General features: G+C 41.3%; 1 protein-coding gene across 2 annotated transcripts in view; it reads left to right on the top strand.

Annotated features, from left to right (window-relative positions):
- Window positions 1-1157: 1157 nt before the first annotated feature.
- LOC110533559 (potassium inwardly rectifying channel subfamily J member 6) overlaps window positions 1158-14826 on the top strand; it is a 105691-nt gene continuing 92022 nt past the window's right edge. The window contains exon 1 of one of the 2 annotated variants that reach the window (XM_021617892.3): window positions 1158-1559. The gene's annotated coding sequence lies outside the window, so the exon portion shown is untranslated. Of the gene's footprint in view, window positions 1560-2422; window positions 2619-14826 lie in introns of those variants that run through there. The other variant, XM_021617893.3, reaches the window with a different exon arrangement.

The raw sequence follows: 14826 nt of genomic DNA, 5'->3' as shown, positions 1-14826 counted from the left end.
GGAGTGCATGAAAATGATAGAAAATAATAGAAAGCTTCTAGTTAAGCATATAAAGGTTACATCAATAGATAATATTTTACTATGGCCGTAAAACAAACCATTGTGTTGCAGTGTCACAGTAAAGTTTAAGACGAGGTAGTCGTGTAGCCTGCCAGCCATGAAAGACAACGTGACCCATCACTTATCACACGTCACATCTTTTATGCTTCGGAAGGCAGGTTGTTGAATTCATAAAATTGACTATATATATCCTGTTAATTTTTGTTTTTGGGTAATGCCCGAAAGCCAAACAAAAAATATAAATGGTCTTGTTCCCCTGGGTCTTACTGCCATTGTCTTGGATAGAAAAGATTTATGGGTAAAATGTGCCTCTGACAGGTATGCTATACAGTGATGTGTACAGCTAATTACTTTGGAGAGAGTTGTGTTACAGGTAGCAGTTCCGGAAAGACCCATGGGATGACATTTTCTTTGGAGCTTTTGTTTTATACACAGCAATAGCCATTTGTATTTTGTCATGTATTAAACTCAGCTAACCATGACTCCTGTGTCTTTTGGAACCTACATGCTCTTTAGTGTCATCACTCCATCAGTCCCCAGAACCAAACTAAGGAACAGCCATTGTCCTAATCTATGAGTGACAGCCCACAAATGCTCTTTCATCTAATAAACATAGTGTGTAAAAAGAGATCCTCTTATTATTTTAGCTTATTATTTTGTTTCTGCCAAGCAGAGGCCATTTAGATCATTTGTGCACAACATAATGAATGAATGACATGCTATCTTCTGATGACACAGTATATTAGCACCACTAAAGTAGCCTGTCTGTGAAGATGCAATAATGATTTCAGCAAACATTTGTCTGGTCTAACCTTACAGTCCAACATGCAGTGAGAGATACAGAAAAATATTTAAATGTTTGCGTTTGCATTTCCAGTATGTGGCACTGTTTTCAGTTGCATGGCATATATTCAGCCTACTATACACTAATGTGAAATTATCTGTTTCTTCTGTATTTGAATGACTTATTGATGACGTCCTCTTGTCTGATCTTTGACCTGCGTTATACCTCCCGGGTGGGTTGTTTCCACAGACCCTCTGTGATTTCCTCAATAGCCTACTCTTCCTTACTATTACATTGACAGCTCTGTCCATACATACAAAACAACCTGGATCTCATCTATTTGAAGTCCTCCCCCTCGGTCCCTCTTTCTTTCTTTCTTTCTTTCTTTCTTTCTTTCTTTCTTTCTTTTTTTTTTCTTTCTTTCTCTCTTTCTCTCTCTCTCTCTCTCCCCCCTCTCTCTTCACACACAAATAGCCTGCACTCTCGCTCACTCAAAGACACTCTTTTTCGCCCTTTCTCTCTATCTTCCTACTTGGTCGAGCTCAAAAGAAGGGGACATGACAGAATGACAGGAGATGGATGTTTCAACAAGATGAAGGGTGAAATGTGAAATTAGCAACTCATATTCCTCGCCCCTGTGTTAAACGACAACCATCGGGAACCAGGTGTAATTGTTAAACATAATGAATTATTAAGAGCGGCGTCTATTAACAAGGTAGGCTATGTAAATGTATTATTTTTCTTCTGCACGTTAGACTGGTTTTGTGGTGACTGAGAAATTACGGATAATACAAGGGGGAGTGGGGGATTGCATAACACATTGCACCGTGCTCCCGTTTTATCTTTCCTAATTTTTCCAAGTGCACGAGAGTATCGAGCTATCTATGAATTTAAGTCGTAGCCTAATGCTTTTTTTTTTCGGGAAAAAGCAACTGTCGGTGCACGCTTTGAATTTGAAATCATGACAACTCGATTGTTAATAACATGAACTAAAGGCACGTGAATAGGGAACAGTGGAATCTACAGAGGGTTTCCACATGCTCTGATATCCTTTAATTCTCATTTCTCAGACATTATTAACAGCAAGCTAATTGAATAATTGTGTGTATGTTATCAGAAGAATCAGTCAAAAAAGTACTCTAACAGTCTACATCTGTGTAGCCTATTTAGCCCATAGGCCTATTTTCCACTGCATATTAAGCACTTTATCTTCCTTGAAGTCTCTGAGTTAATTGTATTGTCAACCTTTCTAATAATGTTAGTGTACCATAAAAAACATGTCATTGTTAGTAATTGCAGTTTCCATTAAACTGCGTCTTGTTCTTACAAACACAGCGCTTACATTTCTTGATGTTCTAGAATATACGATTATTATATTGCGTGGCATGCATGAGTGCAGAGCGACCATAGGTAGAATCATTTCTCGTAAAAATTTGTGATCAAGACAATAGAGCATTTTGGAGCCAAAGAAAATGCTGAAGGGGCCGGCGTGGTGAAGCATTGTCGGTAAAAAAAAAAGCGATACCTATTCTATTCTGGATAAAGAGCTCCCTCCATCTCCATGGCGACGTGGAGACGTGGATATCTCACATTCAAAACCATGCATCGTGCGCGCAGCTTTCTCGCTGAAAGGGGATCGGTTCGATGGCAGAACAAAGCGAAAGGTAGAGCGCTCGCACACCGCGCTGAAGAAAAAAAAACGATAGGGTCTGTTTTGGGAACGAAAAGGGGAACAATTCTGACACACAAGTTATCTTCATAGGAAAGAAGCCGGGTGAGTGAAACGAGTATTGTGAGCAAAGCCTGTTGCTTAGTCTAGGCTATCATATATTGAGAAAAGTATGTTTTTTTAGGCTATAGGCTAAGCTCCAGTCTGTTGCCGTTCTGCGACGGCGCAGTTTACCAAAACATTTCCACTAGCCCACAGTGATTTCCTAACTAACTTACTCAGGTGCATTCGTTACACCTGGAAAAAAAATCTAAAGCGATTAGCTAGCATACCCGTAACATCTATAGTGATTGACAACATAGGCTACGTAAATGGGCTGATGTTTCAGAGATGGGCTAACATTGAGTTGAATGGCTTACCTAGGCCACCTAGGTAGCCTGCAGGTCGTCCTACTTGTAACGTGACTTAACCCAGAAAGCAGGCGCGGAGGGTTGAACCAGTCCCTGTGTGTTAGAGACCTCTCTAACGACCATAAAGCTCAGATTCATACTCCCATTCACCAGCTCTGCAAGCGTTAGGGCCTATAATGTCAAACTACGTTCGTTGATCACCAAATAGGCAATGGAGTTTCGTTGAATAATTATTTACTACCGTAGGCTACTTCCAAAAAAGGTATGCTATAAATAAAAATGTACAAGTAACCCGAAAAAATGGCTCTTCGGCACCTCCGATGTCGCTTATTGAGCTGTTGTAGACTTCCAACCAGTTTGTGGCAGTAATTAGTGCCAAATATGCTTTTTTTTTAGCTTGCCTGTACATTTTTATTTAGACCTTTTTTTGGAAATACATCCCGGCCGTAGTAGGGGTAAATGAATATAGTTTCTCAGAGAAACTCCATATTTGGTGATCACCAAACCTATTTGGACATTATAATGCATAGAGATATGGTGAATGGGAGTTTGAATCTGAACTTTCCGGGCGTTAGACAGGTCTCTAACGCAATGATACTGGTTCAGCGGAGGATAATTGAACTACGCTGCTAGGGCCTATAACATGTAGGCTAAATTGTCACTTTACGATTTTACTTACAATAATAAGCTGTTTTGGTCCACCAACTTTCAGAAACTTGTTGCAAGTTGTTGTTGCACATGTTGCACCTGGCAACTTCATCATAGGTGTGCATGTTCTACTTCTCACTTACTATTGCAGTTGCCCGACACATTTAGCAAATGGACAAAAGCGCACACGTGAATTTACAGCACTTCTCCAATAGCTCACTGAAATCGTGGGAACAGTTTCAGGACCTTGGACAGCGAAAAAGCGCATGCTCTTACTCTTATCTTTACACTTCCTTCCTACGTCAGCAATACATGTTTTAAATCATAAAACGTCTTGACTATCCCCAGTTTAAAGTGCTATGCATAAGCATATGCTACAAGCAGGCCTGGTAATGTAGCCTGAATGCTGTTTGTCTTGGATAGGCTGTTATTAGAACATCATGGGTCGACTTATCAGGCTGTCATATTGCTTTGTCAGGCATGTAGGAAACATGTAGTCTAGCCTAAATGAAAGTTATGGTTGCTTCTCCCAAGCATATATCCTATGCCTTCACATGTAGGCTAGCAGGACAGATAGAATGCATTTTAAATGGTTGATATGATTTTGTGGACTGGAGTACCATGTATGTTGACTTAACTGAAAACCAAGGATACTTTTTTAAGTTGATGCTCATTTACTGCATTTCTACACCAAGAAAATTTGCTATTTCGAGAACAGCAAAACAACAAAAAAATCACCCCAGCCATTAATTATCACCGCAATATTAGGTTTAAAGGTACTGTATGTGGAACTGCGTGTACAATGTCAACCACTACTCAAGCATAAATTGACTCACTTACTTGTGGAACAACGCATTCAGTGCAACATGAAATAGATAACACATGCTATCTAGTCACAACAAGGCTGACTTCAAATGCCGACTTAAATGTGAAAGTAACTAGTGCATTAAACAGCTGACCATGAAAGCAAACTATGCCAGATAAATCATACACATGCAGTGGTGTAGGAGCCGGGGGGACTGGAGGTTGCCCCCAGTAATTCATTTGTAAATTGGGAGCTTCCGGTACCTCAAAGCCCCCCGGATAACTCCCCCCCCCCACCCCTTTCGCACTCACTCTGTGAAAAAAAGTGACAAACTCAATGTAGCAGCGCAGCAGACAGTGAACTGCCAAGTAGCCTTCTATCTATGGTGGTGAAATGGACAGCGCTCTCCAAGGTGCTGATTAATTAGAAGCATTTTAGACGTCACTGCAGAACATACGCATAGCCTATAGTATGCCCACATACTCGAGTATAGCGGTTGGGTTTACACAAGTCAGAATTTCTTATAGCCTAATTTTCAAGATATCAATTACAGAATCATTTTTAGATGTCACGGCAGAAGACCCACTATATGCACAGACCCGAATTTCATATGATTTTTAATCTCTTTTGGCGAAGGAATCGCTAGCGGGACACCTACGATAACATCCAGTGAAATTGCAGGGTGCGAAATTCAAAATACAAACATCGTAATATTAAACATTCATGAAAATACAAGTGTCATACATCATTTAAAAGCTTAACTTCTTGTTAATCCAACCACACTGTCAGATTTCAAAAAGGCTTTACGGTGAAAGCCTACCATGCGATTATCTGAGGACAGCGCCCCACACCAAAATACTTTTTCAACCAGCACAGGCGTCACAAAATCACAAATAGCGATTAAATAAATCACTTACCTTTGAAGATCTTTCTCTGTTTGCAATCCCAAGGGTCCCAGCTACACAATGAATGGTCGTTTTGTTCGATAAAGTCCTTCTTTATATCCAAAAAAGTCAGTTTAGTTGGTGTCAATGATCTCAGTAAACCACTCCTTCAAAATGCATACAAACAAATCCAAAAAGTTACCAGTAAAGTTCCTCCAAACAAGTCAAACGATGTTTCTAAGTAATCCCCAGATACTCTAATATCTAAATTAACGATAATATTAACGGAGAATAGTATGTTCAATAAGGAAGATAAGTAACGAAGAGCACACACCTCATTCAGGCGCCAACAAGACAACTTTTCTAATGAGAGACACCTTGTAGTTCTTCCAACTTCTTGTTAATTAAAAAAAAACAAGTCTGAAACCCTTTCTAAAGACTGTTGACATCTAGTGAAAGCCATAGGAACTGCAACCTGGGTCCTTTCTATTTGCTTTTCCTCGGGTTTTCGCCTGTCATATCAGTTCTGTTATACTCACAGACATGATTTTAATCCAATTTTTTTCTATCCAATGCTACCAAGTATATGCATATCCTAGCTTCTGGGCCTGAGTAACAGGCAGTTTACTTTGGGCATGTCAGTCATCCAAAATTCTGGACAAAAACCAGTATGCTAATGAAGTTTTAAGACTTCAATTAGGCAGTAGAACAAATATCGTTTTTTTTACGTTGGTGGCAGAGGATGTTACTGTACGTTCCCACTCTTTTGCTAGTTTAATCCCTTTAATCTTTTCTAGACCCAAGCGCCCTACCTATTCTAAGACCACCTTAACATTTTGAATGACGAGCCAGGCACGGGATATACATTTGCTTGTTCTTGAACTGAGACTCCGTCCAAATTGCAACTGCTCTGATCACTTCCTCTGTGGATATATTGTCACTGTCTTGCTCGCAAGGTGGGAGGGGCTCCACCACAAAATTTTACTTAGGGCCCCCAAAAGGCTAGAGCTGGCTCTGACTGAATTTGTGGGTATGGATGTGGGTAAGCAGACCCAAGAGCCACTGCGGCCCCTCATGGTGAATTCAGATTTTTTAGTGGCTTCCATCCCCATCAAAGTTGCCCATCCCTGGTGTAGTGGGTATATTGCATGTGTTAACTTCATGCAGGAGAGAGGCAGCCATGATGATACCCACGGACAGACAGACAGGCAGAGAGGGAGAGAGAGAGGCCACAAACAAACAGGTAAGTTAGTGAGAAGTGTCTCTCCAAGCTCACAGAGTTCATAGACTGATGATCTGTCATAGGGTAAATCATTCTGAATGATCATATATGACCTCTGATGAAATGATAGCAGGTTAATAAGCATTTAAATCTTGCTATAAAATAAAAATGCGGGGGAATGCCCCCAGACTTCCCTAACAAAATGTGTCCCCCTCAATGTCAGAGTTGCTCCTGCGCCCCAGTACACATGCATTGAAATAAAAGGCATTGGCCTATAGCAAAGGACTTACTTAGGCATACAATCAACAAGGACACATGAAGACAAACAAACTTGACCAAAGAATGCAGAAAATCACAAAATAAAAATGGAAAATCTACACATGCCTTTTTAAAGGGAGCTAAGGCTCTTTACATGTCACCTTGTTAGCTCCGAGAACATTGATATTGGAACATAGTAGCAAATTTATCCCGGGCCAGCTTGTCACTGTTTTACATTATTGTTTTGCCTATGCAGCAGTTTCCGTATCTGGGTGCTCATTATATAAAACATCTACATTATAGCTAAATAACTTAGCAATATTTAATTACATTTTGCCTGCAAGATTGATCTGTTAGAATATCACATTTTAAGTCAGGAAGATGACAGGGACAGGTAGGCTACAGGAAGGGATTAGGGATGCATGCAGAAGTTGAGGATGAAGTAGACCTACAGAAAGAAGTTTAGAAAAGTTAGCAGACATTTGTTGGTACCCTTCCCCAGATCTGTGTCTGAACACAATCCTGTCTCTGAGCTCTATGGACAATTCCTTCAACCTCATGGCTTGGTTTTTGCTCTGACATGCACTGTCAACTGTGAGACCTTATATAGACAGGTTTGTTCCTTTCAAAATCATGTCCAATCATTTCAATTTACCACAGGTGGACTCAAATTAAGTTGTAGAAACATCTTAAGGATGATCAATGGAAACAGGATGCACCTGAGCTAAATTTCGAGTCTCATAAGTAAAGGTTCTGAATAGTTATGTAAATAAGCTATTTCTGTTTTTTATTTTTAATACATTTGCTAACATTTCTGTTTTTGCTTTGTCATTATGGGGTGTATAAATTGATGAGAAAAAAATTATTTGATCCATTTTAGAATAAGGCTGTGATGTAGCAACATTTTGAAAAGGTCAGAGAGTCCGAATACTTTCCCGAATGCAATGTATAGGTAGGGATAAAGTGACTAGGCAACATGATAGATTATAAACAGTAACTGCGTATGTGATGAGTCAAAAGAGGATAAAGAAAAAAGGGTCAATGCATATATTCCAGGTATATATTGGTTAACTATTTAACCAACTATTTAGCAGTCTTGTAGCTTAGGGGTAGAAGCTGTTCCGGGTCCTGTTGGTTCCAGACTTGGTGCATCGGTATCACTTGCTGTGCGGTAGCAGAGAGAACAGTCTATGACTTGGAATTCATTTTTAGGGCCTTCCTCTGACTCCTGGCATAGAGGTCCTGGATAGCAGGGAGCTCAGCCCCATTGATGTACTGGGCCGTATGAACTACCCTCTATAGCATCTTGCGGCCAGATGCTAAACTGTTGCCATACCAAGCGATGATGCAGCCAGTCAAGATGCTCCCAATAGTGCAGTTGTATAACTTTGAGGATCTGAGGGCCCATGCCGAATCATTTCAGGCTTCTGAGGAGGAAGAGTCATTGTCGTGCCCTCTTCACGACTGTGTTGATGTATTTGGACCCAGAGGAACTTGAAGCTCTCGACCTGTTCCACAACAGCTCAGTCAAAATGGATGGGGGTGTGCTTGGCCCTCCGGTTCCTGTAGTCCACAATCAGCTCCTTTGCCTTGTTGACAATGAGGCAGAGGTTGCTTTCCTGGCACCACACTGCCAGGTCTCTCGTATCGGGATTTCCTATAAGGGTCCAGTGTCCCGCTCATTGAAAGTGGCAGCTCTAGCTTTTAGCTCAGTGCGGATGTTGCCTGTGATCCATGGCTTCTGGTTGGGATTTGTATGTACCTGTAGGTCACTGTGCGGACAACGTCGTAAATGCACTTATTAATGAAGCCAGTGACTGGTGTGGTAAACTCCTCAATGCCTTCGTATGAATCCCGTAATATTCCAGTCTGTGCTAGCGAAACAGTCCTGTAGCTTAGCATCCGCTCCATCGCTCCACCACTTCCATATTGAGAGTGTCACTGGTACCTCCTGTTTGAGTTTTTGGTTGTAAGCAGGAATCAGGAGGATAGGGTTATGGTCAGATTTGCCAAATGGAGTGTGAGGTAGAGCTTTGTATGGGTTTCTGTGTGGAGTAAAGGTGATCTATTGTTTTTAGTTGCACAGGTGACATGCTAGTAGAAATGAGGTAAAACGGATTTCAGTTTTCTTGCATTAAAGTCACCGACCACTAGGAACTCCGCCTCTGGGTGAACATTTTCTTGTTTGCTTTTGGTCCTCGAGTGTGGTCTTAGTGCCAGTATCAGTTTGTGGTGGTAAATAGACAGCTATGAAAAATATAAATGAAAACTCTCTTGGTATATACTGTAGTCTACAGCTTATCATGAGTTATTCTAACTCAAGCAAGCACAACTTTGAGACTTCCTCAATATTAGAGATTGGGCACCAGCTGTTGTTAACAAAGAGACACACACCTCCTCCTCTGAGCTTCTGTCCTGCTGATGTATAGAAAAAAACAGCTAGATTTATATTTACCATGTCTTTGTTAATTAAGCGTTAGAAACATAGGGTATTACAGTTCTTCAGATCACATTGATAGGATAGTCTTGAACGGAGCTCATACAGTTTATTCTCCATTGATTGCACGTTCGCAAATAGAATGGAGGGTTGAGACAATTTTCCCAGTCTCCGACGTAGTCTCGTCAGGTATCCCGCATGCCGGCCTCTATAACGTCCTTCTCTGAGTCGGGATTTTTGCCTGGTCTGCGATAATTATTTTCTTTCTCCAAATGGAGGTGAGTGATAGCTGTACTGATGTCCAGAATCCCTTTTCTGTCATAGAAAACGATGGGGGGGAAATTATGAGCAATTTTTTTTTAAGATGAGTGCAAAAAAGACACAAAATAGCACAATTGGTCAGGAGCCCGTAAAATGGCCGCCATTCTCTCCGGTGCCATTATGTCCTATTTGTCGCATTTGTTAAAGCCTACTATTATTATTGTCTTTGGGGAAATAGTCTACATAGTTATTTGTTTAGTTGTGCTTACTTTCATATCAATACATAAAACCAAATTGCATTAGCCTACTGGGCAAATCAATTAAAATATCAACCTATACTTTAATAGCAATAAAATAGCTTTTGGTTTCGAAAGGTCATCAAAAAGGAAGGCTCCCCCACCTCCCAATTCCCAATTCAATGAACCCCTGGTTATTAGAATACAACAAAGCCAACATCAAAATCAAAGCAATCAGTGCACTGCCTAAGTGGCTAACCAGCAAAGTAAACTGGCATTGTCTCTACCTTTAAAAAGTGAGAGAAAAGGCTGCAGGCTAGCAGTCGCTCTCTGGGCCATGCTCTGCATGGTCCTAAAGCCACCCGCCAATTTGAATTTGGCATCAGTGTATTATGCCATTGTTAGCACTTGATGGATTGAGCTGTGCGTTGCCATGGACACCATTGCAGCTCGAGCTCATAATATTCCCTAGTGAAAGCGCAGGATTTTTTCCCCCTCAGAAAAAAACATACAAATAAAATTAATTCTATGGACAAAACTGCTAATATTAAAAGTGCTGATGTCACAAAAGGTGATCGATGATGATGTGCGTGTAGAGTTCGTGAGGCGCCCATAAATCTCAGGGTGCTCCCAAAGCAAACGCAGCTTTGAACATGCAACAGTCGCATGAGGCGACAGAGTCCTTTGCAGATGATCGCGCTACGCTCTGACACCGTATTCTTCTCTCATTAATATTTATGCTTTCCAAAGGTTGTTGTGAGGCCTGACTGTCTAAGCCTCTTGCGTAAATGTGAACTTTCCAGGATAAGCAGCTCACCCAAACTGTGATATAGATATAGCCTAAAGCCTACAAATAGCCATAGCATAGCCTTTGGCTCCTCAAATGAGAAATCTCAAAATCTTTCCAGGTTTCCATGGCATGCTCAGCGTGTTGTTCTCCTCCCTAGGTTAGTGTGTCTTCATGTTCTGTGAGTGTGGTGCTGGTAGTCCAAGGTGCTGGTGCCAGTGAGCAGTTCATAGCCAGGCATGAGGAGGACTGGAGCCGGGTGCGAGGCTTGGCCCTGACAGTCTTTGCTCAGGCCCAATGTGCCTGCCATTGAGTGCCCTCAACTTGACTGCATTTAATTACTGGTCTCCAGCAGGCACTCATACAGAGCCCACTTAATATTTAGTGACGCCACCGCTCACAGCCAGGCGGTCTTACCCACTGAGTGCTTGAGAGAGGGAGGAGAAAAGTTGTAGATCGGGCAACCATGTTCCAGAAATAGCCAAAATAGAATGTAAGATTAAAGATACAGTCTGGGATATTAAGCACAATAAATTCATACAATAGTGCATGATTTGTATTTTTTTTTTTTACAGGACTTTACATATCGTAAGAATTGGATGACGTACACTAAAAAAGGGGTTTTGGCTCGTGAGCGAGCACCACTTTCAAAACTAATGACTGAAATTATACCAAAGTTCTGGAGCATCACGTTAAAGGCCCTTGTTAGTTAGTGATGTAGGTCTTGGATTTCTACAAAGTGTCTATTTGTTCCTTGTTTGGCTGAGTATCACAATGTAGGCCGTCACATTTCATGATGTTAGCCTAAGGCTTGAGGGCTACTAAGGATACACTGGATGTAATGTTTGTAAAGACCTATGCCACAGCATGTGATCCATTGTAGATGATCACGTTTTTGTACTTTGGTTGTTTTCTCTCCATAGGCAAGCATAAGGGACTGGAAGAGAGGGAGCGAATAGAAGGAGTCTCTCTGGGATTGCTATTTGTTGAGCATCTGTTGCCTGTATTACAAGACTGACTGGCTTTTCACTTGACATTTCCAATTCCTTTCTGCTGAGTCAAGAGCATTTTCATAGCGAAGGCAAGCAGAGCTCTTTGAATTACCTTGTTTCCAGCTGTGATTATCTTTCCCTTAATGGATGAGAGAAGGGAAGACCGGGCACATCAGAACGATTGCCCCTGATATATAGGGGCAGAGACAGCTCTTTCTCAAGCATTAATCTGTACATCTCGCTTTCTGTTTTTCCTCTCTCTCTCACGCGAGCTGTCTCTCTCTAAACATGTTGTTTAAACTCATTGTCCACCATTAGGTTGAAGGGCCAAAGCTTACACATCGCCTGACATTTGGCTTAATGGACTAAAGTCATCACTTGTTCATCGGCTTTGATGTGATTTCCTCACACTGCTTTATAGACTGGGGATCAAAGAAAAACTTCTCTCCACCACTGGGCCATTAAATTGTGTTTTGTCTTTATGTCAAGTGGCAATAATTTAATTCAAGAGTGGCTGGCCTCTCAAGCAGTGACCGAGTTCGTATGGGCGTTTTGATAAGGGTCTTAGGGGAAATGTCAAACAAGATTCAGCTTGTTCTTGAGGGCCCTCGAGAGTTGAACCGCTCCAGTCAAAATGTCATTAGTTTGATATGACCAGATTATTGATTCAAGCTTTTTGAGGCTGGAAGTGAGATATGTTTTTGCTGAAAGAGCACAATGCACTGCTTTGATACATTTAAGCTTATAATAAATAAATAAAAATATGCAAAGTATCTACATAGTACATTGTACTATATGCAGTCCACCTTTTGTGTCTTCTTTCCTGTGTGTATGTGTGTGTGTTTTACCTGTGTGTGTGTGTGCGTGCGTGCGTGCGTGCTTGTACGCGTGTGTGTGTGTGTGTGTGAGCATGTACTAATATAGGCCTACTGTTCATGTACTAATATAGGCCTACTGTTCATGTACTAATATAGGCCTACTGTTCATGTACTAAAATAGGCCTACTGTGCATGTACTAATATAGGCCTACTGTGCATGTACTAATATAGGCCTACTGTGCAGCATGTACATGATAATGTATCTGAGTTAGATAGATATCTCCTGTCACTTCTGGGCTGTGAGAAAATCTATTTGACTTCGACGCTGCGTCACAAGTAGCACAATCAGAACCTGGATTTACCGGGCCAGAGGAAGAGGCTGCCTCACTACAGCAATATGATTGGTTCTAGGGCTCCTCGCATGGTGGCCACAGCTGATTAATGGCTTTGTGGCACTCACTCTACTGATTTAGTGAGGGACCGTGGCAATGAACTTAATGTAAAAAGATAGCGAGTGGAAAGGAAGGGCTCGGGTCAGAGACGGCGGCTCTTAATTGGACAGCTATTACAGCCGTTATGAATTAAGGGCATAATTCATTGTGTCATTTTTTTTTGGCTTCCTTGGGTTTGAATCATGCAAGCTATGGCCTCAGAGCCAGCAGGTTACCAAAAAAGATGTGCAGTTTCTAAAAGGACACCTCTCACACTATCAGCCAGATTCTAACAGTGTGTCAACCCCAGCAAACAAGGACATTTCATTATGAAAACCCATGGTTTAAGAGTTGTTGCGAAGGAAAGGGGGATCATGCCTAGGTGATTCAGATAAATAGACATTGTGTCTCATCTGGGAGGAAGTGAGAAGTACATGCACTGTCTACCAGATGGCCCCTTATATTAGACTGCAGCCTCAGCCTGCCACCTCTCTGGCTGTCTCTGATACGTTATGGCGGGCAGGCTCATTTCCTCTCCTATGTGGTATCATACTGCCCCCCCAGATCAAATCCTGAACCTTGTCAGCCACATAACAAGATCGGCCAGGTTTGATGAATTAATGACATAGTCATTGTATTGAAGGGTTATGATCTGCCCCTCAAGTCTCTCTTCTTAAACATTCCTGCCCATAATGTCCTCTCGAACACTATCCATTGGTTGGACATGAGTCACTCTCTTTTCATATGGATATCAGTCTCTCTTTATCTCTCTTCATGCACAACAGCTACAAATAGTGCGACACTCACATTCTGATGAAGGTGACCTACTGTCTAGCCAAAACACTAATAAGTGTCACGCCCTGATCTGTTTCACCTGTTCCTGTGATTGTCTCCACCCCCTCCAGGTGTGGCTTATTTTCCCCAGTGTATTTATCCCTGTGTTTCCTGTCTCTCTGTGCCAGTTCGTCTTGTATGTTTAGTCAAATCGACAAGCGTGTTTTCGCTGTACTCCTTTTGCTATTCTCTTTTTCTAGTCCTTCCGGTTTTGACCCTTGCCTGTTTCTGGACTGTTTCTGTACCCACCTGCCTGACCATTCTGCCTGCCTTGACCACAAGCCTGTCTGTCAATCTGTACCTCCTGATCTGGTTTGGACCTTTTTGCCTGTCCATGACCATTATCTTGCCTACGCCTTTGGATTATTAAACATTGTAAGACTCCAACCATCTGCCTCCTGTGTCTGCATCTGGGTCTTGACTTGTGCCTTGATAAATAAGTGATTTCATAATAATTTACCAAATCTGGAGAGTGCTTGTAAATTTTGGAAATCTGATGAGTGGTGTTTAATGGATATGTTATATACTGAACAAAAATATAAATGCAACATGCAACATTTAAAAGATTTTACTGAGTTATAGTTAATCTAAGGAAATCACTCAATTAAAATGAATTCATTAGGCCCTAATCTGTGAATTTTACATGACTGGGAATACAGATACAGTTGAATTCGGAAGTTTACATACACTTAAGTTGGAGTCATTAAAACTTGTTTTTCAACCACTCCACAAATTTCTTGTTAACAAACTATAGTTTTGGCAAGTCGGTTAGGACATCTACTTTGTGCATGACACAAGTAATTTTTCCAACAATTGTTTACAGACAGATTATTTCACTTGTAATTCACTGTATCACAATTCCAGTGGGTCAGAAGTTTACATACACTAAGTTGACTGTGCCTTTAAACAGCTTGGAAAATTCCAGAAAATGATGTCATGGCTTTAGAAGCTTCTGATAGGCTAATTGACATAATTTGAATCAATTGGAGGTGTACCTGTTAATGTATTTCAAGGCCTACCTTCAAACTCAGTGCCTCTTTGCTTGACATCATGGGAAAATACAAAGAAATCAGCCAGGACCTAAGAAAACAAATTGTAGACCTCCACAAGTCTGGTTCATCCTTGGGAGCAATTTCCAAACATCTGAAGGGACCACGTTCATCTGTACAAACAATAGTACGCAAGTATAAACACCATGGGACCACGCAGCCGTCATACCGCTCAGGAAGGAGACGTGTTCTGTCTCCAAGAGATGAACGTACTTTGGTGTGAAAAGTGCAAATCAATCCC

Source organism: Oncorhynchus mykiss, chromosome 10 (genome assembly GCF_057628025.1).
Source record: "Oncorhynchus mykiss isolate SJ-2025 chromosome 10, ASM5762802v1, whole genome shotgun sequence".
Classification (NCBI taxonomy): Eukaryota; Metazoa; Chordata; class Actinopteri; order Salmoniformes; family Salmonidae; genus Oncorhynchus; species Oncorhynchus mykiss.
This window is presented reverse-complemented; position numbering and strand designations above follow the sequence as displayed.